Source organism: Puma concolor, chromosome A3 (assembly GCF_028749965.1).
Source record: "Puma concolor isolate L17-30 chromosome A3, mPumCon1.1.hap2, whole genome shotgun sequence".
NCBI classification, from domain to species: Eukaryota; Metazoa; Chordata; class Mammalia; order Carnivora; family Felidae; genus Puma; species Puma concolor.
Genome location: NC_141669.1, coordinates 27,531,269 through 27,556,923, shown reverse-complemented (window position 1 = coordinate 27,556,923; position 25,655 = coordinate 27,531,269). Strand labels below are relative to the sequence as shown.

General features: G+C 41.0%; 1 protein-coding gene across 9 annotated transcripts in view; it reads right to left on the bottom strand.

Annotated features, from left to right (window-relative positions):
- The window catches only part of RASGRP3 (RAS guanyl releasing protein 3), a 107,438-nt gene extending 84,214 nt beyond the window's left edge, over positions 1 to 23,224 (bottom strand). For 4 of the 9 annotated variants that reach the window (XM_086700349.1, XM_086700351.1, XM_086700348.1 and 1 more), the window contains exon 1: positions 22,937 to 23,222. The gene's annotated coding sequence lies outside the window, so the exon portion shown is untranslated. Of the gene's footprint in view, positions 1 to 414; positions 575 to 5,825; positions 5,914 to 22,936 lie in introns of those variants that run through there. The other 5 variants (XM_086700354.1, XM_086700355.1, XM_086700352.1 and 2 more) reach the window with 4 other exon arrangements.
- Between the last annotated feature and the right edge of the window lie 2,431 nt (positions 23,225 to 25,655).

Genomic DNA, 25,655 nt, shown 5'->3' with positions numbered 1-25,655 from the left:
AACCACCAGGTTCAAAGGATGCGGGAAGAGGAAAGAAGTATGGTGTTGCTTGAGCAGCTGGATTCTGTCTCTCAGAGATGTCCTGATGGGCCTCTATGCCTACACGAGGCATTCCCTTAGGTAGAAATTCCTAAATGGTACCCATCCCATGTACACATGCTCAGAGAACAGGAACCTCTTCTGCCAGCTGCCCCCTGCCGAAGCTGCCCATCTATCTGTCAGCCTTGTGCCAAATTCCAAACAAGCTGCTCCGAGTTAGGGACACACCACCTGCTGGTCAATTGAGGTACTAAGGCCATATTGTATCCCCACCCCCACCTCCATTTCCTTTCAGGGGACCGCGTACACAACATTACTTTCTTACTTCTCAAGTTTGGCAAATTCTACCCAGTCTTCTCTTTCTTAAATACATACATTTTTTGGATTCCTTCTCTCTTCTTTTTTCTTCTAACATCTGTCTAGTTATCATGGGGAATTTTCTCTCTCACTCTTGTTCTTCCCCTTTTCTTTCCCTTGAGCCAAAATAAATACCCAGGCACAATGAGTTATCATAAGAATTGTGTTCACTACATGCCTGTAACAAAGAGAAAGAAAATGTGGAAAAATCAAAGTGGAGAGTTTTAGTCTCTAAAGCCCTTGAACAAAGCAAATCATTGTCAACAAATGAACACATCTAGGGTCTATGTTCAAAGTGCATTGCATTTAAGATTCACCAAAATACACAAAGAAACTCTCTACTCTCAAAGGTTATAATCTCTCTAGGAGAAAGGGGAGTATGCAGAAAGCCATATATAAGGAATAACAACGATCATATATCATACCAATTAGTATCTATTAATACTGTAACATTTTATACTAATGTAGTATTAATATATAACAAGCTAACATCTGTGCACAATACTCATTGAATTCTGACAACAAAGCTCTAAGGAGATGCTATTATCACCCCTGATCATGACCTTTAATGAGATTAACTAGCCTGCCCACAACCCGTGAGCAGCAGAGAAAGAAAGAGAGAGAAATGTGGATGTAAAAGAACCCAGGTCAATCTGACTCCAAACCCTCCACATTTAGCACCACCTCCCACCCACCAAATGATTTAGGGGCCACAGAAATTTTCACAGACTGGCCCATCCTTCTCTAGTTAAACCTGCTTACACTCATGTGTAATAGCCAAGTCAACTGTAATGCACTTTGGGGTCTAATTATTGGCATTACAACAGTAGTTGTAATTTATGGATTTACAAGGGAACCTTTTGAACACAAGCCATTCAGAAACTGGAGACCGGCTGCATAGAAATAAAAAGGAGATTGAAAAAAGGGGACAGCCTCCACCAGAAACTGCTCCCACAGCCCAGTCTCAGCACCCTGCCCCCCTTCTTCAGCATCTCTGGAGAAATCCCCAAATTTCTGGACAAACCAGCCCAGGTTAAAAATGGACTTTTACTTTTGGTCTCTTTCTTTTTCCTATATTTTATCTCTCTTCTCTCTCCCTTTTTGTAAAATTTAATTTGTGTTTTTAAAACCCTATTACATATTGGCAAAGTTGTGTTCACTTAATCTAATTAATTTAAATTTACCTTTATGGCAGATTTTTTTTTTTCCCCTCCATCGAATCACCTTCTTAAACTGGCTAGCTTTGCAGCTGAAGCTGGATTCAGTAAACACAAGAAGGAAAGTTTAGCACCCTCAACACAAACCACCTTACTTAGCATAATTACTTCCGTAACAAACTTTTCCAGTAGTTTTATTTCTAAACCCTGATTTGACACCAACTGGCATTCAGATTTGAGGATCGCACCCCTATCAACCACAGACTAGTGGTCAATCTGAATCTAAATCTTCCACAATGCCACTGCTGCTTCCAGGACTGCTTTACTTCTTAAAGAAGTTGCTTAGAGGAAAAAAACAATTTCCTGAGCCTGCCTCTGTGCATTTTTTCTGAGAATCATTTAGTGTACAGAAAATAATAGAAAAGCAATTTCAGATTTATAATTTCCTTTCTATCCAAGTTTCAGCATCGTTGCTATTTCAAAGCAGAAAATACAAAGCTGATTCAGGGAAAATGAGACCAAAAAAAATTAAAATTTTTCTTTTCGAAATATGTGATAACGAAATACACGGGGTGGGCACAATTTGATCTTTGCAGGCATCAGAGGAAAAGCACAGTTAGGAGCTCCAAATCCTCTTTTTCTCACTTGTGAACTTGAGGCACCCCCTTGCCTCCCTCTCCCCATCCTCCACTCTCTGAGTCTGCTGAACTGTACTGGGTTCATACCAAAGCCCACGAGCCTTGGCTGGAAGATGATGCTCAGTGTACGAAGGAAGGAATTGCTACACCATGGTTGTAATTATAAAACAGCCATATTATTTTGATACTAAATCCATCCACTAACATTGTGCGTGCGGGCCTCCAACGTTTTGAAAGTTCAGGTTATGCCACTTCACTTTTACAAAAGAGCTACATTAGCACCTCCTTTTGCTTACCAACAGAAATCCAAAAAAAGTGAGAAGCGAACATGGTGTTCAGCATTTGGCACACTGCCTTTACAGAGGCAGCGCGGCGCGTAAGATTGCACTGCCCAGCTCCTTCCCGGGGAACTGCCTCCAGCATCTCAGTATCAAGCTGCTGCCGCAGTTTTGAACTGCCTCCGTGAGCCTCTGTTTTTTCTCGATTTATTTTGTGCATCCATTAGTAAGATGTGGTATCAGAAAAGCCTAAGAGAGTTATTTTTGGAGTGTGGGAACGTTCGAAAAGGTTTCCATATACGTTAGTGGTAAGTGCTTCATTGCTTTACGCCATTTTTGGCTTACAAAAGGTTTCATAGGAATGCTCTCCTTTTGAATAGCTGGGGAAACCTATAATTCTAAACAATGTCAATGTTCTATGTAATCGCTTCCGCTCTTCGCTTTATCACATTATCCAAACCCAGCTAGCTAACCGCAAGTCCTGTTTTCCAGTCCTTTGTGCCAAACTACTTGCTCACGTTTTAATCCAACCGTCACCACCTCTAGGTTATAAATCTGTGAGGACTGAGCTTCTAACCTCATTTCCATATCCTTTCCTAAAGTTTCATTCCTTTTATCACACACTCCACTAAACATCGCCATGATTTTCTTACACTGTGTTTGGTCAAACTCTTGGCTGCGGTCTTGGGGTTACTCACACCCTTTGTGTATAGAAAGCCTTTGGATAAGATGTTCTTCATCATGACTGCCTGGGAGCACACAAGGTGACCACAGACAGAGCAGGAACCCACTGAGTAATGAGAATCTAATATTACTGATCATTTGTAGATCAGAGCGGGTAAACTAAGAAAGCACTCTAAGAAGCACATAAAAAAAAAAAAGTGGTATGAAAATTTCCAGTTTTCCTTCATGTTTTAATTAAACAGAAAGTTTTTGTTCTCAGGGCTCATCTTTGTGATTGCCACTCTTATTAGTGAAAAGCAATAGACAAAAAATGCTGTACTGAAACTCTCTAATTGAAAGGCAGGTGAAGGGGAGAGGTCAGAACTGAGAGGTGGGTGTTGCTTCTTTATAACCATAGGAAGTAAGAACTCTGGAAAACTTCTTGGCTCCTGGAGATAAACACATGGGAGGGCGCAGTCAAATGCAGGGGAGCTCAGGCTAAAACAGCTGAAAAATACCAGCTTACATGATGATGCTTTGATAGGTATTTGAATGCCTATAAATTCTTCTTCAATTTCTATTCTAATGGTCAGAATAACTGCATTATCACATAGAAGAATAGTCTTGTTTCCTTTTGCAAAATTGGAAGAGCAAGACTCCTGTTTCTTTTTTACTTTCCAAAATATTTAAGTTTAGAAAGTAATTTGCTCATTGTAGCAAATCAAATGATATAGAGATAGACATAAAGAAAATTTTAGAACCTCTCTCTCCTATCCACTCCCATCTTGCCAAGATAATACACACCTACAAAAAATGTATTGCTACATACATAGAGATGTATGGGGTTCTATTCTTTCCATTAAAAAAAGAATCTGTATTTGATTTTTCCCCTTAATGTATCATGAACACATATATTGGCTCCAAGGTCAATAATATAATTTAATTTGTACTCTTCAATAGCTGCATACTTCTCCACAGTGTATATCATACTTTATTCACCCTATTAATGAACATTCTAGATGCTCCCAGTTCTGTGCTTCTCTAAGCAATGTTGCACTAAACATCCTTGCATGTTTATCTTTAGCTTCTGGTGCTTTTAATTCCAAAGTATAGATATCCAAAACTGGGATTATTGGGCTTGGAAAATTATTCATTTTACTATACATTTTCAGTCATTTTCCCAAAACTGACCTAAAATCAATACAAAGGTCTATGGCCTTAAGAAGGCCTTAAAATAGACCTGATAAATGTCAACTTAGAGGATCAAGATTTTTATATTAAAAGCACTAAAAATTTCTCTCAGAATTATATTCCACCAGGTATATTAACTAAATTATTTATTTTGAAGATGCTTCCTTTTCATGAATAATACTATTTTTTAAAACCAAAAATGTCTTTGGGGAGCCTGGGTGGCTCAGTCAGTTAAGCATCGGACTTCAGCTTAGGTCATGATCTCGCGATCCGTGGGTTCGAGCCCTGCATCGGGCTCTGTGCTGATAGCTCAGAGCCTAGAACCTGCTTCAGATTCTGTGTCTCCCTCTCTCTAAGCCCCTCCCTTGCTCAAGTTCTGCCTCTCTCTCTCTCTCTCTCTTTCTCTCTTTCTCAAAAATAAATAAACCTTAAAAAAATTTTAAACCAAAATTGTCTTAATCAAATCAACCAAAATGTGTCAAAGTTAAAAGTTAGAGCCTAGTCCTTATTGTCTTCACACGCCAAAAATTCCATAAACTCTAAAGGCCATTCCAGTTGTAGAATCAACTACTGATAAATTAAAAAATATATAAGCAGGGCGCCTAGGTGGCTCAGTCAGTTAAACGTCCGACTTCGGCTCAGGTCATGATCTCATGGTTCATGAGTTCAAGCCCCGCGTCGGGCTCTGGGCTGACAGCTCGCAGCCTGGAGCCTGCTTTGGATTCTGTGTCTCCCTCTCTCTCTGCCCCTCTTCCTTTCTTTCTCTCTCTCTCTTTCTCTCAAAAATAAATAAACATTAAAAAATACATGAGCAAATGTGAATAAATTATGAAGAACAAAAATGTTCACGTTGGACCAAAAATATTTCAGTGTATTTTCAAAGAATGCGATGGTGCTAGTGTGAAAGAGGATCAGTCAAAACCTCACTTGTTTCTGTCTTATTCTCTGGACTGTGGCCTAAGTAAGCAAAGAGCCAGCTCTTCCCTATGGCTCCACCGTGAGACAGGAATAGGGCCCACAGTCCACACACAAGGATAGGAGTGTCCACGGTCTACAGCCACACTCCTCCCGGCGGAAGTTGGTTTTCTAAACCCACCTCTTCAAAATTATGTGGTTTTGTCATGTCATTTGATTTGGGACTTGAGAGTGAGAAGTTGAACTATATTTTTCTACGTTCCTAATAACAGCACATATACTCCACATTATAGTTAACGAATATCGCCGTACCATCCAACACACTCTAAGACACAAGCAACCAAGCATAGAGTTCCCTGCCTTAAGAAAAGAAAAAATAAGTTATAATCAACATAAATTCAGGGAATTTGTTCACATTACCAAAGCATTCTTTATTTTAGAAAGCCACTCACTGCAGGATTACAAGAAATGTGTGCACTCTTGCTGCATTAAAAATGGCATTCGACCAACCTAAACTCAACTCATATTATTCAAGAGCACATTTATTAAGTAAAATAAACATGAGTCCAATTTTGGACCCCACTTACTGGCCCAGATGGTCTGCGTCCTTTCCTTCGGAACAAAAAAGTGGGCAAGCGATTCCTAGCTGCCTGTGATGGACAGGCTATTTCACAACTCCCCCCCCCCCCATAAAGGGCTTAAAGCAACCTGCTAAAAATAGCCCCTCAGCTCTCACATTAGTGTCCTCAGCTGAAGGGCCAGGTGAAAATATAAACTGCTTGAAATACGTCCTGCATTCTAATTCCATAGAACTACCATTAGCTGAAAATCCCTGCTAATCCTTCTGACAATTCCAACATTAATAACGTTTTTCTTTTTTGACCATTTTTCCAAACTAGTAGGAGAAGCAGTGAGTTGAGGGTTGAGGATGTTGACACATTGGAGCCCTGGGAAATCAGGGCTCTCATGCCCTTATCAGCCACTCACCAGCTGAGTAAGCTTAACCCTTTAAGCATAAAATTCCTCAATTGTGAAAAGGAAATGATAATACCCAACTTGAAAGATGGCTATATGAGCTGGGAATAATGCACTGTATTTCAGGATTTTTATCCTATAAAAATATTCAACAAGTGCACAAAGACATATGTTAAGACAAACTCCATGAGACACCTGTAATCACAACAACAACAACAAAAAGAAAAAAATAGCTTAAAAGTAAAGAGAGGTTAATAAAAACAATCACAATGCCATTAATTCAATGCTACATATGTCATATGGCCGTGAAAAAGATGAGATGGGCAGATGGCGTGGTAGTAAGAAGTGAAAAAAGCAAGCTGCAGAAAGCACTGTGCATAAATGATTATTATTTTAAGCCCCCAAACCCCTCCACTATGTATTTAGCTCCATTTTTACCACAATCATATATGTTTTCAATAGAAAACATCTGCAGTGACAAGCAATAAACGTATATCCACTCTGAAGAAAACAAAGGGTTTCAAGAATTGCCAGTCTTTCCTTTGTTACACTATCCATTTTTGACAAGCACATTTATTTACAATAAACCTGTACTGTTTTTATAATTAAAAATTAAAGGCAATAAAGAAAGCAATGAGAAATAATTACTGCAAAGCACTTGGCACAACGCCCAGTGGGCTTTGAGGAACGGTAATTATCACAGTTACTCCTGTCCAGAAGCCACAGAACTTTTAAGCAAAACAAAGCCCCTGAAAACTAGCAGACGTTGGTAACAAGCAGCCTGTTAAGCTCAAGTGTGAACTGAATCTATTTTTTAAGAGGCCACGCATGATCTTGGTGGTGGTGATGGCTTCACGGGTGTATGCATGTGTCAAGACATCAAACTGTATACTTGTGACACGCACCTTTTATTCTGTGTCAGTTATCCCTTGACAAAACTGCTTAAAAGAGAAAAACTGCGGAGCTAAAATTTTCCTCAGTGATAAGACGGCAGATGGAAGAATGCAATCAAAACGAAAGGTTTGCAAGATCTGTGCGCTATGCAGAAGATGTCAATATGGAGATCTTAACTTTAGACTCTGTTACATCAAATAATGTCTTTTACGTGCACCCAGTTACAAGAAAAGACACAGAGGACCTAACTTCCAAAGCCCTAGAGGAGAGAAACTGGAATAAGGAAAATTTGAAAGATCCAAAAGAAGCAGGAGAGGAGAGAAAAAGAGCGGTAAACAGGGAATAAAAAACAGCATTATTAATTCCTCAATAACCACAATCAGTATAGACTGTCTGGACTCACCGTTAAAATGCAAAGACTATTATTAAATAACAAGCAAAAGGATGGATCCGTTTTTAATTAGTTCAGCTTCACAGGTGTAGGGAGGGAGGGTGTGTGTGTGTGTGTGTGTGTGTGTGTGTGTAGAGAAAGCAGGATCAGATAGCTTCCTTCAACTCAATCTCTTTTAACTGCTTTTCTGAAGCCTTGAAATTAATGGGAGGAAAGTTCTTTACACCAAAAATAACAAAGAGAACTGACTTGGTTGGGAGGGGAGAGGGTGGGGGAGGTGTAAGGGACGCAGAGAGGACTGGCAAATACAGAGTGTTTCCCCACCATAACCTCACCAGAGGGTGAATAAAACACACAGGGAGCTGTCTAGCTGACACCAGATGGGGCCACCCTTCCAGCCTACATGCTCCCTTCTGGCCAGCGTGGAGCACACATCCGGGACATCTAACTCCTCTTCTCGAGAGGTCTGAAGGTAAAGAGGCCGTCCCTGCCTGGAGGAGCTAGCACTCTTCTGAGAAATGCGGACTAAACATAGCCAGGCCAGACGGGACAATTCATCCATTCTTTCACGGAATCTGCAAAACTGAGTAGATGGTTCTAATCAATCTTATCTGGAAAACAGATGGAAAATTCTTCCCAGAAGTTAATTCTTTAGTCTTATTCCAAAAGGAGGCCACGTGGCTCCTCTGGCTGTGTGCGCTTAGAAGCACTCTCCAAGCCTCTACTGGTTTGACACGTGTTGGGGTTGCTGTGCAGGCAGTCGTGGGGGAGACCCTAGGTGACTAGGGGGCAGTCAGTCATACAGTCCCCTGGCTGTGAATGGCACCTCCACATGTCCTCCCCTGCCCAGTTATCCAGGAATCTGATTTGGGCCTGATCACTGGGGTGCTAACATACAAACCGAATCAGACTAAGAAGCAAAAGACAGGATTTCTGCTACCAGCTCTGCTCAATCTAGTTGAGGGATAGTGAGTGAGTCGACCACATTACCATAAGGAGTCCCCCATAATCATCAATAAAGTAGGAATGACAATATCCATCTCACGGGTTTTTCTGGAAAGCTAATGAAATGAAGTACTTTGAAACCCCATAATATATTGTAGAAATGCAAAGTGTACTCATTTCTTACACTGGGAAGACAGCTTTAAGCCTTCATAGGACCTTTGCTTCCATCATAGCATTGCCTACAGGGGAGGCTGAGGAGTTTCAGCTGACATCTCCAGTGATGTCTGCCTACATGCCCACTCTCAAGGGCAAGCTCATCTGCCCCTCCCACCTTGAGAAACTCTTTGGTATTTGGGGCAAAGTTCATTGTCCAGGGATAGGCATGTGATCCAAACTGCTGTAGTCTTAGTACCTCTCTTGCTTTGGCCACATTCGAGTGTTTCAGGGGTGAACATCTGATTCAGGCAGGTGATTCCCTAACCTATGAGTCACTTCCCCATGCTTTTCAGACATGGAGCCAGAACATCTTTTTTCTGTCGCTAAGTCTTAGGATACAAAACCTAGAACTTATTAGCAATCACATTTTCTGTTCTGCCCGTAACATTCTAGGATCTAAGTGGGAGTAGAAATCTGGTGCCAAACTTCAATTAACCTCTAGTTATTAAACAAATTTTAAGCATTTATTTTTGAGAGAGAGAGGGCAAGCACAGAAAGGGCAGAGAGAGAGGGGGACAGAGGATCCAAAGCAGGCTCAGTGCTGACAGCAGAGAACCCCATGCGGGGCTCGAACCCACAAACCGTGAGACCATGACTGGAGCCGAAGTCTGACCAGAGCCAAAGTCGGACACTTAACTGACTGAGCCACCCAGGTACCCCTCTAGTTTTAAATATAAAATCCATGCTTTCAGCTGGACCCCATCCAAAGACCAGGGTCCCCAGTCTACACACCCCATGTTTTAACTTCTTGAGAGAAAAAAACCTCCAGAATCCTGCTACACCAAGGGAGGGGGCAACTCCCAACTATGTAAAGCAAGGGAAGGGATCTGGGAATCTAACTGCTTATTAGGAAGACTTTCAACCAGTCTTCCTGATGTTAGCCTCATCTTCACCTACAGTTTCAGGGGAATTCCAGGGTTCTCCAGGGCAAACTGGATTGATTTTCTGATTTCTATTGTTGAGTTAGTAGTCAGCTGTCTATTTTCCACCTTTCAAAATATTGTCACTGTGCATTTGTGACTTAAAAAAAAAAACCCACTGATCTCATTTGAATGGGATCTCAGACTTAAAGTTTTGTGTTACACCCTTCTTTAGCCAAAAACTCAGGGTCTTTATAATACACTCATCACTCTATAATATGCAACCCTCTTTGGTGGTCCCTGGGGGCCAGGCCCACCCCAGGCTCTCTACCTTGGCCACCCTTCCCAGTCTTATGCTCCAGATTTCAAAACTATTCTTCTTCCCAGGCAACTTCCTTAATTCACAGGATTATTTATACAACCCAATTTAGAAAAGTACAGATAACCCAAGTTTATGTCAAGGTATCACAGGGGGTTGACTTGATCCTATTTGGAATAGTTGTGGTTTTCAAAAAGTGACTTATGTTCTTTGTACGTGTGTGATTTCAAAACTCATGTATGTTCACCACAAACAATTTTCAAAGTACAGAAAAGCACAAAGAAGAAAAATAAGATCGACTGTCATCACACCACTCTTAAATTTCATTTTCATGTATATGTATGATAACCTGCAGAAAGATGGTATCCAGTGACCCTCATATGACTTATACCTCATGGAATTTATAATTAAATTGATGAGAGGAGAAACTCCTGGAAAATTAACTAGGGAGGCATAAAATGACTGAAAAAATGAAATATCCCAAATATACCAAACATCCTATGATTCAATATATTAGATAGACAGTGTGTTACAGCATTTCTGAAGAGGTCAAGGTCCCTGAAGACTGATGATGGCTTTGTCAAAAATGGCAGATGTGTACCACATCTGGAAGCCTGCAGGATTTGGATTGAGAGAAAAAAGGGGGTGTGGTGGAACCCGAGCTGCCTAGATCAGCACAGGGAAATCTGCAGAGTGGGAAAACACACGACATGTTTAGGCAAAGTTAGGAGACACATTATTGGTTAGGACCTGGCAGAGAGAAGTAAAATAATAAAATAAAATGCTCTATTACATCCAAAGGCCAGATGTGTAAGAGATGGTTTGCATAGCACAAGCCTCTCTTCTGAAAACTGTCCCCATCCTCAGGACTACTACCGTGCCTCCTCTCTCAAGGTCATAAATGACCAGACAAGGAATTGACACACCTGAAGCAGGTTTAGGTCAGTCTGATTATTAGATTATTTCTCAAGAGAATTGGGAATTCAAAGCAGGAGATCTATCCATTTCTATCGGTGCTTGAACAAAAAGGACCTTCAAACTGAGGAGGTGATGGACATCCTCCTTCTTCCTGTGCTCAGTGAGACAGGAAAAGCAAGGGGGCCAGGGGAGCAGAGCCTCTGAGGAATGGCAAAACCCATCACGTTCCAGCAGTCACGGCCTCAGGCCCTGATCACCTGGTTTCTGGAGGGAGGTCCTTGCCGTTCTCAACTTCACTTCTGGTGCTTCCAGGACATATTTTTCTTAAAACCAGTATAGCTACGTTGAGTGAATTTCCATTCACTGAAGCTTGTCTAAGACCGCAGGCAGTTTGCAGGCTTCTGTCAAGAATTTAGCTAAGTTACTCCACGGTAACTTAGCATCCATTTTGTTTGGCCAAGTGGCCTGCGGGCCCTTACACAGGCACTAACCCCTCATGCGAGGGGATAATATCCTGCAGTCACAGGTACATGTAAGTTCCTAACAGGACTTCCCTAATGACCCTTGTGATAAACAGTCCCCCCAGCCTCCCAGGGCCTTCCCTCGTGCTACCCTTAGGTAAGACCCCAGTGGAGCTTACCAAACTCTTTTTGGTTTGAATCGACCAATCTGGCCATAGCCCAGGAACCCCAAAGCATTCCACTCACAGACTCTAATAAAGGCATGTGCCCTCGTCCTGTACCTGTACCCTACCTTGACCTCCCCGTGTAGACCCTCAAGGTATGCAGAGTGCCTCCGCCAGGACCTGTGAGTAGTAAAACTCTCTATTTCAGTTTCTGGTGTGGACTTCCGTTTTGCTCACCATCCAGCAACAGGGGTCTACTTAACAATTGTTAACAGAGTCCTAACACTCTCCAAGACAGAGTATTCTCCCAGGAGTATGGAGAGGTGGGTGTGAGGGAAGGGGAGAGCCTGAGGGAAGGAAATCAGCTGGATGGCTGCTCACAGAGTCCTTGATTGAGGTAAAAACAAACAAACAAACAAGAATGGAAGCAGTAGTGACAGGAAGGGAGGAATGGAATATGAGACACATTTAACAGGAAGGATGATCTACTTATGGGGTTACCTGGAGGTGAAGAACAAGTTAGAGGAAAAATGGTTCCAACCCAGATGGGATGATGTCACCATCAAAGGAAAGAACACAGGGAGGCCGGGTAGATAAGGGAAACAGGGTAGGGTTTTTGTTTTGGACGTGCTAAGTTTGAAACGATGATGGAACATCAAGTAGAAACAGACAGACAGAGACCTGCACCTAGAATGAAGGCTAAAATTCCCTCAGAGTTAGATAAGCAAGTTCAGAGTTACTTACAGATGGAAGCCATGAATAAGATCTCTGAGGGAGAAAGGATTTAGACAAACACAGATGACAAGGACCCCTGGTAAACAGCTACAATGGAGGGCAGAGAAAAAAAAAAAAAAACCCTTATCAAGACTGGAAGAAATCGGGAACAATGTGGCATCTCAGATTTCAACAGAGGAAAATTGTAGGATATTAAATGGTACAGGGATCAAGAGGAATAAAAATGGGAAGAGATCATTTCCCGCATCAGTCAGAAAGTTTTTGACATTATATTTTCAGTATAATGGGATTGAGGACAGAGTATCTGATTTTATGTGTTTAAAACTTTGAGAGAGAAATGAGAAAACGAAGGTGGTATGTGCCAGAATACACGCTGAGAATTTCAGCAGTGGAATTTGACAGTTCAAATGAGTAACTAGTGTGGGCAGTGGATTTAGGTAGTCTGAGTCGTAGTTCTCAGAGCAAAGAAAAATCATAGATGCTTGCTTGCTTGCTTTATTTATTTATTTGTTTGTTTATTTATTTACTGAGACAGAAAGAGAGAAAGCATGAGCAGGGGAGGGACAGAGAGAGAGGCAGACAGAGAATCCCAAGCAGGCTCTGCATTGTCAGTACAAAGCCCAGCGTGGGGCTAGAACTCACAAAATCGTGAGATCATGACCTAAGGCTGGAAATCAAGAGTCAGACATTTAACCAACTGAGCCACCCAGGTGCCCCCAAATCATGGATGTTTTAAAGAAAATGTCCTAGAAGCAAAAGAAATTGAGAGAAAGGATATCGAAGAAGGATGGGCTCATCCGTCGGGAGGCGTAGGGATAGTTTGGGATACAGAGAACACAGATGTGCGTGCCCCAGATGTAGCATGCCTCTTTGAGCAGCCTGCGGCACAGCATGCCTTGATCTCTGTTAGTGGGCTTCCGTTACCAGAGAGACAGCCCCAGTTCCCAGCCAGAAGGAATTATAGGAAGGTGTTCAGAAAGAGAGAAGTCATAGGAATCCATTGTTCTCCTGGCCTAGACTCCTGTTCTTGAGCTACATACATAATGTCAACTGACCCACACGCCCTTGAATTCTCTTGCTGATTTGTCAATCCAACCAGTGGCCCCATTCAGCCCAGACTTCTTGACCTTGCCTAAAGGCCAGTTAATGCCTGACTTCACCACCTGCTCTTCATTTACTGGTGATTAGAAAGAGCCATGGTGGTATCCACAGCATCCAAGAGTTCATGGCACTCACGAAGATACAAAAAACTGAGTTGGAAATCGTACCCAACACGCAGAGACCACCTGCACACCCCTCCCTCCCCTCCTGTTTCCCACCCTGAAGGCTTCAGGGAAAAGCACAGAGAACCATCCAAAGTTGAGTCCATCATTCTCTGCCTTTCTTTCCCTGCAGGAGAATGGGGCATTTGTGCACGAATCTCTGTATCATGTGCCCACATATTCTCTTTCACTGTGGCCTTCCTCTCCACCTTCCCTCTTGGCCAAATGTTACTCAGGAAAATCTCACCCTATTTGGGAGTGAGAAAGGATCCTAATTATGGTTCCGCACTAAAAGCATTGCTAGGGGTACTTCATCCTTAAGGAGAAGGCAAATCCTAAGTTTAGACATACAAATGTAAAGGCTTTCTCCCCCTAAGAGTCTCAGAGGTAAGGCACCCTCCTTAGTAAAGAATTCCATCTATTTCCTCGTTCTTCTTGGTGAATTTGCTTTCCTACCAACATTAAGGGACAAAATAAGTAGGATATATCTTTGATGCTTGTTCCTGAGCCTGGTGCAACACCAGACATTTGCTAGCTCCTCTTCCAGTGCTCAATGTTTTGGATGTAAGGTGACTCTGAGTTAATTCAGCATATTTTTTGTTTTAATTATTCATATACTATTTATGGATTAATGTAGTGTAATTATTAACATATTATTAATGTATGATATAGTAATGTAGAAGTGATACAACAATTTTATTTCACTAAAATGCATAGGAATAGGGGAGCCTGGGTGTCTCACTCGGTTAAGTGTCCGACTTCGGCTCAGTCATGATCCCATAGTTCATGAGTTCGAGCCCTGCCTTGGGCTCTGTGCTGACAGCTCAGAGCCTGGAGCCTATTTAGGATTCTGTGTCTCCCTCCCTCTCTGACCCTTCCCTGCTTGTGCTCTGTCTGTCTCTCTCAAAAATAAATAAGCATTCAAAAAAAATTTTTAATGCCTTGTAATAATTTAACTAACATGTATTCATAAAATAATAATGATTAATAAAGAAGAATTACTTAATGTAATACATTGCAAATATATAGTAAATACATTGCAACAATTTCAACAATTTCATTGAGAATATATGTTATTTTAGGTGCACATACCCAGTCACTATTTATGACTTTGTTTCTATGGGGAAAATGGAAAGTTACTTCCGAAGGCCAAGAAAATTCTTACAAACAAGCTTTTGGAGCACTACCAATTTGTAAATCGATGGATGGTCATCATGTACATTTGATTTTAGAGTTTTCTGACTGCTTTACATCTGGCTTTCCTAAACAAACCCTCCCGGAATAAGCAATGAACCCAAACGACGAGCGTTCTAGGGAGCTGGAACTCGCCGCCAGGAATTCTGGGGCTCTTGTGTCCAGGTTCCTGCCATTGGTGGGGCCACAAGAACCTACAATGTCTTGTAGTTTTATCCACTTCCACTAGTTCTATTTTTGGATCCCTACATTTAGCACACAGAGCTATCTTTATCGCTCCAGCTGACTGGCATGAGAGTCCCCAGGGCATAGTAGTTATACAAGATTATTGAAGCATACTTCCTTCTCTTCAAATAAGACAAGGCAGAATGCACAATAGACATCAGCAAGCAATCACAATGTTAGGAGTGTGCGTGTGTGAGTGCGTGTGTGTGTGTGCGTGTGTGTGTGTGTATTACTAAAGATTTCTTTCTTTGTGCTAAGTTGCATGCATTATTAGAAACACGATGTTCATAATGCTTTCTGGAAGTTAGTTTTAGGCTGTATAATGGAATCTATTCCTATGCCTAACTTCACTTGAAAACATTGTTATAAAATAAAGTTTCTTAACAATCATATAGTCCAGATTTCAAAAACTGGAGTTTTTAAAAACCTCTATTACCCCTATCTACCCTCAACTGAGGAATCCATTACAGACACAGTCTAAACGAACAGCTGGATTGTTCTAACAGGGAAAATAGTTGGATCTAGTAGGCAAAAAGTCAAAAAGTGGCCATCTTTTCTTGCTCTTCAGTTATTCAACTATTCAGTTGCAGTGGATCCCTCTTCGAGTGGCTTGCTAGTACATCACAGAGGAGAAGGCTGAGTCCTGGAGAGACAGTGGAATCTCACAGCCCAAATTTCAGATGCCATTTACATTACTGTGGCTGCACTATAGGTCTTCTGTTTAGATTCCCACTGTCTACTACAGTGGCCACCAGGCACCTGACTCCATTCAGCATGTAAGATGAGCCTTGTCTAAACTGAGACACATGCAAAGAGTAAAGTACACACTGGATGTCAAGGACTTAGTACCGAAAAAAAAAATGTAGACTACCTCAGTAATAGCCTTTTATATTGATTGCGTGTCAAAATGATAATGTTTTGGTATATTGGGTAAAATAAACTATATTTAAAAAATTAATTCCGTTTCTTTTTATCTTTGTAATGTGGCAATTGGAAAACATAGCATGACAGTTGTGGCTCACATTATATTCCTATGGGACAGCACCGGTCTAGAAGGTCTCCACAACAAAGAGCATGACCAGTGAGCGTTTTTAAGATTGGAAGCGAGAGCTGCTGCAGAATTTTACTCCAAATCAGGCTAATCTGAGAAGAATATGACTTGGAGTACAGGTTAAAGCACGCCCTGCATGTGTAGTTCCCCCATGCTAAGAATTTTAACAGTGCCTGGCAGGACAGTTAAGTTATGCTCACAGACAGAAGCCACTAGGGTGGAGAAATGTTCCCACAGTGTATGTAACACCTGCCTTACTTAGCTCTTTCCTAGTTGAGAATGCAGCCTTCATTTTCAGCTCAGCGGTTACTAATTGTGCTCATTCCACCAGAGAGTGAATCGTGAATTCACTCATTTTGAGTTTTGGTTGTTTGTTCCCCACCCCCTCCCCCAACCCCCTGCTGTTCAAATGAAGACTAGGGATCATTTCACAGAAAAGAGAAATATGGATTTGATATTTTAAAGTTTAATAGAAAATGAAGCGTTTAAAATTTCATGTATGGGCCACAAATGGCCAGTTTATTATAAAGGAGCGTTATTAGTGGACACACACAGGGAGAAGTTCACACTGGCCCTGAGTATTGATATACATAAAAAATTCAGTTCGAAATCCTTGATGTGTGATTACCGGATTACTGAATCAAAAACATATTGGGGGGGTCACTGCTGCCAGCAAAGAATTGTGTAACTGCTGGTAAAAACAACAGTGATTTCAGGAGTGGATTGAAAACAAAACAATAATATCTTTGTAATGTTCTGAAATCGTTGTAGGAACAAAACTGAGACTGGCCCCTTTGCATTTCCCAGTCTGATCTGCTGACCATCTTGTCTGCCCATAATTGTTTTCTGCCATTCATTTCCTCCAATTGTCAATTATTACTAAAACAATTATGAAAAAAAAGTGTGTGTCTTTGTTTCCTGTTGCTGATGAATATAGTGAAGTCATAGACCAGGCTAGTGCATCATCATCTTTTCCATTACAATGAATTATGCTGTCCCAAACAGGATACAGCTCTTGACTGGGCAGAGAGGCCGTAAATGAAGCTGAATTAGCACCTACATGATTGTCAGCCATGACAGCAAGAAATCAGAACACTGGCACTCAGCTCTCCGCTTTTTCAAAACATAACTGTTTTTTTGTTCCCGATTATAAGAGTAGTACATGCTTATCTTGGGGAACATGCTTATCCTGGAAACAAGTAGAAAGTAAAAATCCCCATTATCCCACCAACTAGAGACTTCTATTGTTAATATTTTGGTATATAAATGCTCAGCTCTCAGCTTTTTCATGTAAACATATATATTTCTTAAGAAAGTGAGATCATACCATGTATATAATTTTTTTTGCCTTCTCTTTTTCACTTAGCATTTAGTATAAACATTAAATATTTTAATGTAATTTGATGCCTATATGAAATTCCACATTGTGGAATACTACTCAACAATTTCCTTATTTTTTTTTTTGTACAATAAAACCTTGGAATGCAAGTAACTTTTTCTGCGAGTGTTCCGCAAGACGAGCCAACATTTCTAATAAGTTTTAACTTGATAAACGAATGATGTCTCGCAATACGAGTAGTATGGGACGCCAAACATCACATGATCACAACTGTGCCAACGGTTCTTGAAATTCGCTTTGATAAACAAGTGCTTTGCATTACAAGCATGTTTCCGGAACAAATTATGCTTGCAAGCCAAGGTTTTACTGTATATTTGTCCAAAATTTGTCCATTACAAATAGGTAAGCATTCTTTTATATACAGTTTTGTCTGAATCTATGAATATTTCCTTAGGCTGTGTTCCTCAAAGACAGATTATTCACTTTTGACTAAAAACTATATTGTGTATCTTGAAGTAAATATTTGGAATAAAAGGAAAATTTATTAACAATCAAATCACATAGGTGCATTAAAAGCTATTTAATAACCAAACTTGATAATATGTACCTTCCTAACAAGATAAAAAAGTGATTTTTTTTTTTTACAAAGTTTAAGATAAATATAACACTGGTCTATTCAAAATGCCCTTCAGGCCAGCTAGCTGGAAGGGGGTACGTAATTCCACGAAGTCCTTTTCCAGAACCTCCTAGCACAACTAGCCTCCAAACCACTGAGGAACCCACAGATGATTCTGCAGTGATTCTCTGAACTATTGGTTTCCTAAGGAGCAGAGGCTGCCTGCGTGGTCCTTGCCTGGCCTGAGCGTCGTTACCTGAGGCAGCCACTAGAGGGCAACCCAGGATAGAGTAAGGAGTTCAACATTCTCTGGCCTGTTTGCTGCATAATCTTTAATTCACCGGGTAGGTGACGAAAAGTAAAAAATGAGGCACTGAAGGGAAAACCAATTTTGGAAATAAATGTGCAAATAAATAAACACAAAAATCTCTGAGTATAACCTCCTCCCTTTTCCTCAGGGAGATTAACTAAAAGGTGCATAACTCTGAGAGCTACCACACTGAGAAAAAATTGAAGACCAGGAATCCAGTTAAAACTCAGGCGACAGTGGGGCATCTGGGTGGCTCAGTTGGTTGAACACTCAACTCTTGATTTCAGCTCAGGTCATGACCCCGGGCTGTGGGACAGAGCCCTGCGGAGGGCTCCACACTGAGTGTGGAAGCTGATTAAGATTCTCTCTCTCCCTCTACCCCTCTCCCCTCTTCATGCATTCTCTCTCCCTCTCAAAAAAAAAAAAATAATAATAATAATCGGATAACAGCATGGAAAGTTGGTTCCTTTAGATCTCTGCAGATGCAAAAAATGAATCCAGGGCAGATCCTCCTTGTTCTGCATGGGAATTAGCAGGCACGTGGGCTTTGGCCTCTTACACACTTGCGTTCCATTCTCTACCTGTCTCTCACTAGCTAGCTGGTGGTGAACGTGTTACTTAACCTTTCTGAGCTGCAGTTTCCTCATTCATAAAATGTGGCCAGTGATACAACCTGCCCATGGGTGGTTGTAAGCATTCAACGAGACACTGGACATGAAAGGCTTAGCAGAAAAGGAAATGCTGGCCGTTATCTCTTCTGCTTCTCACCTCCCTCTTAAGCTGTTTCCCATTTCCAGCTGTTCACTTACTCTTTCCACCTGACTATCCCATCACAGCATCAAATTTAATAGACCTAAAACCAAAATCCTCATCTTCCTCGCTAACTCCCTGACCTGCTGCTACCTCTCTGATTGGCTATTTCTTAGAATAGACAGTAAAACATAACATCCTCTGTAACACTTCCTCTCTTCCTATAACCATAGCCAATTAGTTTACAAAACATGTTGATTTGTTCTCTAATGTGTCTCCATCTGGTTTCCTTCTCTCTGTTGTCACCAGGCATCAGAAACCTGCTCTCTTTGACCCACCAGGTCCTGCCTTGAATGGGCAAATCTCACTGATGTCATTTCCTTCTTCAAAGCCCCTCACTGGCTTCCCAGGGGATTCAAATTAGATTCTGCACCCCTCTGTCTGGCATTACAGTCCCACCACAGTCTGACCCCAACCTCCTCCAGACGCTTCTCTCTTGCTCCTTATGCTTATTGCCGCTGCTTATGTCAAGCTGTTGACACACAGCTCCCTGCTATGGTTGCCAGATTTAGGAAATGAAAGCAGAGGACACCCGGTTACATGTGAATGTTAGATAAACAACAAACAATATTTTTGAATAAGTAAGTCCCATGCAGTAGGCTTCATACACACCAGTGCAATCGGAGATACCTACACTCAAAAAAAGTTTGTTGTTTGTCTGAAATTCACATGTAACTGGGAATCCTGTTTTTCATCTGACAACCCTATTCCTTGGGCACACCAAGAATATTCCCATCCCTGCCCACGTACACAGTTCCAATCTCGTCTCAGACACTTATTTCTCACAGTACCATCAGATCTTCCGCCCTGCGAGGTCAGCTCAACCTCATACCTCCGTGAAACCTGCCTGAGTCAGGAGGACCTCCTTATCTGGTACCCACTATGTACATCACTAATTTGGTTAATTTTTTTTTTTTAATTTATTTATTTTTGAGACAGAGAGAGAGAGAGAGAGCATGAACAGGGGAGGGTCAGAGAAAGAGGGAGACACAGAATCTGAAACAGGCTCCAGGCTCTGAGCTGTTAGCACAGAGCCCGACGCGGGGCTCGACCCCATGGACCGCGAGATCATGACCTGAGCCGAAGTCAGACGCCCAACCGACTGAGCCACCCAGGCGCCCCTAATTTGGTTAATATTAATCATTAATTTGGTATAAGATGCTCTGTGTCCTATAGAATTCCATTTCTCTGAGTAAATGTTGAGTTATCAAAGGTAAAGTTTGCAGTGCAAGTAGGAAAACTTCATAAATATGCTTGTGTGGTGTGGGGCTGCTGTAAACCTGTAATATAGGGCGTGAAGGGATGAGAGCAGAGGAGAAAGAAAACCTCCAGCGGCCACTTACCTGGATTTGAGGTGCTCCCAGACACACTAAAACCAATATGCAACCCCCCCGTCCCCACAGAATCAGGCCAGGTGGGTCCAGCTGCCTGACCTTGGCATGCTTCTCCCCACCCTCCATTTCAACGCATCCTACAAGTCATGGGTTACACATGGTGACATGTCAATTTGTCATCACTTCACACTATCTCTTCAGTAATCTGATTTCACTTATATTTAAATGTGAGGGCCAGAGGTGGCTTGATAACGTCACCTATTAACACACAGTAAATAAGAGTCATGCTGGAAACCAAGCAACGGATTTCTATTTGATTAATAGAAAAGCTAAAAAAAAAAAAAAGCTCATAATTTTGTTTTCAAAATTAGCTAACTCTAACATAAAATACACTCAGGAGCTTGAAAAAAAATCAAGAAACTGGTAAAACTATTAAACAATCCCCCCCCCCCCCATCTATTTTAAATAACTGGCATTGCAGGAACACATTTATGACCATCTGCGGGCATCCAGAAACCAATGACCAAGCATAAGACTTCTCAAAGTGAAAAAAAAATGTGTTCTTAGAATAAAATACATAACTCCTAATTGTCTCTATTAGTTAAATCTTTGATCGTATTTAAAACATTTCTATTCTCAAAATGTAAATATACAAGTGAAAAATACACATTTTGGGAGTGCCTAGGTGGCTCAGTCAGTTGAGCGACCGACTTCGACTCAGTTTCATCATCTCCCGGTTCATGAGTTCGAGCCCCGCATCGGGCTCTGTGCTGACAGCTCAGAGCCTGGAACCTGCTTCAGATTCTGTGTGTCTCTCTCTCTGCCCCTCTCCTGCTTGTGCTGTCTCTCTCTCTCTAAGAATAAATAAACATTAAAAATATGTTGTTGTTGTTTTTTTAATTTTTTTTCAACATTTATTTATTTTTGGGACAGAGAGAGACAGAGCATGAACGGAGGAGGGGCAGAGTGAGAGGGAGACACAGAATCGGAAACAGGCTCCAGGCTCTGAGCCATCAGCCCAGAGCCTGACGCGGGGCTCGAACTCACGGACCGCGAGATCGTGACCTGGCTGAAGTCGGACGCTCAACCGACTGCGCCACCCAGGCGCCCCTAAAAATATGTTTTAAAAAAAGAAAAATATACATTTTTCAAATGAAAAAGTTGTTTTGAAACTGTAAGGGCAGGGAGTTCAACACTCACAGAAACCAGGACCACTGTAAGCAGCATCTCTACCACTAGTCTCACGTGGAGTGGAAATTAATCAGATTACCCTGGATTTCACTTGGTGGAAAAAATAAAATGGATGCAGAACTGACTTTGTGGCACTGGAGTGTCTTGGAAACAAGTGCTAAGAGTTTTACTTGTTTCTTCAGATCTATCATATTTACCCAGATTTATGTTATTTCTGTCTTTATTTTTATGGTTTCAGAGCAACTAAGAAAACTGGTTCTCTCTATTCAAGAATACTACACTTTGCTACAGTTTCCAAGGAATGGATTGTAATTTTTCTAAACAGAAAAAAAAAATACTAATAACGCTTAAACTCTCCTAGGAAGGAGAACAGCCAGTCAAGTCCACATGGAGCCACAGCCACGTCTTGGCTCCTTGCACCAGTTACAATCTGGCTGGCTCAGCTTTTTCTGGCTTCCAGCTTTGCTATCTTCTTGCAACAGATTCTAAACATACCAGTCTTGAACTGGGATAAGCCAAAATAACAGCCAACGTTTCCTTCTGCTCTTTCTTTTCAACAGACCACTAGAGACGTATCCCTTTGTTGTCATTGTGACATCAATCAAGTTACTGCAGGACACAAATGGGGGGTGGTTATCAGTGGTGGATGCAAATATGGTGCATCATTTCAACAAATGTGCTTGTCTGATGGCAAGGAATGTTAAAAGAATTCGGAATGTCCCTAGGAGCTTTCCAAGTTTTTGTGGGCAGCATCAACTGTTCTTGGATTTAACCTTTCCACCTTTCCACTTCCAAAGCTAGTGGTATTTTTCAGGTCACTCAGAAAATGCATGCTAATTGAATGTTTTGAAATCCTAACTTAAATGTAAATAAATTGTGAACAGTTTCTATCACCATAGCTGTTCAGTGTTGTTTTGGTGCTTCTAGAAAGTCCTCCTTTGTCTGAAAATGAATGTCCCAGAGAAGAAGCTTTGTGTTGAAAACAACAACAACAACAACAACAACAACTTTATCTTCACTTACTTTTCTACAAAATTTAACTTTTAGTTAAGTAACTTTTCACAAGTTTGAGAGCTGATTTAAATATATTCTAAACCAGTATTGATTAAAGAAATGGTACATGATCATTAATCAGCACTTTGAAGAGAATAAACAGACAAATCCTAGAAATCATTTTTCAAAAATGATCTTCAGCAAAAGTATTTATACTATTTAATCCCCTGGTGATCACGAAACTGAAGAAAGCTTAATGGAGATAAAGCTATCTTAAGGAAACAAATACTATTTCAAAAAAATATATATCATTGTTAAAGACTGAATATGTCATAACTGAGACTGATTTCTATATTTCTTCAGAAATATAAATAAGCTTATGAGCTTTTCATGAGGACCTGCCTTCAAAGCATATATACTGTCTCTGGCTAATATCCATTGCTCATGATATCCATTATAGACATAACAATGGACAGTCTTAAAAATGACACTTACCTTAACTCACAGACGTGGAATCATATCAAGCTCATTCCTCTCTTGAATTTTCTCTTTCCACTTCACCAACCCCTAACAAGTTTCTCTTCCCTGTGTGCAAACACCTAGAGATTTCTGTTCTGGCTTCTGAAACATTGCCATCACCTTCAATGCCCCAGTGCTGGCCAAAAGTGGGGAGAGAAAAAAAATTCAAATTTGCAAGCTGTTTACGCCTAACAACGACAGTGAAGCTGCTAGGCTTTGAGCTCAATGAATTAAAGGTTGTTTGGCTAAATGGCAGGCACACTTCCTCCTATTCTTTCTGAACTTAGTTTTCCTGCCTCCAGTGGAGCTTTTTCCTTTTCTGGGCTATAAATAGGCTGGTCGTAAGAGCACTGAGGAAAGAAGAAGGCAGGAAATGCATTTGATTTCAAAAAGTCTGAGGTGTGTGTGTGTGTGTGTGTGTGTGCGTGTGCGTGTGTGTGTGTTTCTTTCAAGTGAATACCAATAAACAAGCTGAGGAAAATTCAGCTTTCATAATGGTACCAGAGTCAAAGTTTAATTTCCTATCATCTACACTTTGCTAAATTGACATTTCCCGTTAGGAAAGCTTGGGTTTGGAGATGGATCATTTTCTATATAAAATACCATCAGCAAACATGTGTCACCTTGTTCATTTCCCAAAGGAATGGCTTATAAATAGAATTTCCTTGGGGGAAATGAGGGATAGGGCAGACCATAGGGGTCACCAAACTTATTTCTTTTTATTCAAAAGTAGTTGAAATACTTTTGGAGGTAAGGTTCAACAAAAGGAAGTTATCAACAGGTGAACGAGAAAAGCACACACTTTTGCTTAAAAGAAATTATGAAGTTGAGTTTATAGACTGGTCACCCATCTGTATTAAAGATTATCCACGGTTTTGCAACTGAAAGATGTTTAACTTCTCTCATGATTACATACAACATAAAATAAGATAAAAATTAGATATTGCTTTTCACATATCAGATGGACAGGTCAAAATTTTGGTATTGCCTAATACCATTCAAGTGTGGAGGAATAAGCATCCCCATAACAGCTGATGGAAGTATAAACTGGCACAAACTATGTGGAGGACAGTTCTCAACTTCTTTCAAAATGTGAAATTCAGATACTCAAACAAGATACTTAAACACGGTTGATTTGGCAAAGTGGGAGTGTGGATCTGGAATGTGGGGACAGATCAGTTTGTGATATACATATTTAGTGCCCTTTTATTTTTTGTAGTGTGCACCCATGCTGTAAAAACTTATTAATTTTAACAACAGAACTTTATTGTTTTTTAATTTTTTAATGTTTATTTTATTATTATTTTGAGAGAGCATGAGCAAGGGCAGGGCAGAGAGTGAGAAGGAGACACAGAATCCGAAGCAGGCTCCAGGCTCCGAGCTGTCAGCACAGAGCCTGATGCGGGGCTTGAAGCCACAGAGCCTGATGAGGGGCTTGAACCCACGAATCGTGAGATCATGACCCGAGCCAAAGTCAGACGCTTAATTGACTGAGCCACCCAGGCTCCCCAATGACAAAATTTTAAAAGCTGTTATTATTTAAGATCCATCACATGATTCTATTATTTACCTATTGATTATCTATCATTTTCTGTCAGTCGTTCCACACTTACTATCAACAATCTGTTCTTTGCGTTAGGGGAACACTTTGAGAAGCAATCCAGGGGAAGCTAGAGAATCTCTTGATTGGAGGGGCTACTCAGCGTGCTGCACGTGCTGTCTAATGACCAGTAGCCTCAGTAGCACAGGGATCAGAATCTCAGGGGCAGGGCCCAGCAACTGTCTTAACCCCAGGTGATTCTGGTGCTCACTGAAGTGTGAGAAGAAGTGGCCTATAAAATTATTTTCCTTACTAATATCCCACCTTCCAAAAAGAATTTGGTGACTATACTTAATGACACTGTAATGTGTATTTGAAAAAAAATTTTTGAACGTTTATTCATTTTTGAGAGACAGAGTGCAAGTGGGCAAGGGCAGAGAGAGAGGGAGACACAGAATCTGAAGCTGAGCTGTCAGCTCAGAGCTGGATGCGGGGCTCGAACCCATGAACTGCGAGGTCATGACCTGAGCCGAAGTCAGATGCTCACCTGCCTAAGCCACCCAGGTGCCCCTGTGATGTGTATTTGAAAGTTGCTAGAAGAGTAGAACTCAAGAGTTCTTAGCAGAATAAAAACTAAAATTTTAGAACTATGTTTGATGGCAGATGTTAACTCGACTTACTGTGGTGATCATTGCATAATATATACAAATATTAAATCATTATGTGGTAACCTGAAACTGGTCCATTATACCTTGATTAAAAAAATAAAAATGAATAGGATTAGACAACTGATTTTATTTTACCTAAGAATAAGGAAAACTTCTAAATCCTTTTTATGCTGGTGACTCCTATGTAGAAGACTAGAAGATGGAGTGCCAAAGCGTCAGACTTTGGCTCAGGTCATGATCTCATGGTTTGGGGGTTTGAGCCCCACACTGGGCTGTGCACTGACAGCCTGGAGGTTGGAGCCTGCTTCAGATTCTGTGTCTCCCTTTCTCTCTCTCTCTCTGCCCCTCCCCTGCTTGTGCACACGTGCATGCACTCTCTCTCAAAAATAAACATTTAAAAAACTTTTAGAAGACTAGAAGAGTTTTTACATACAATGTTAAGAAGACACATTAATTTCCCTATTGCTGTGGAGAAGCCAGCTGAAGA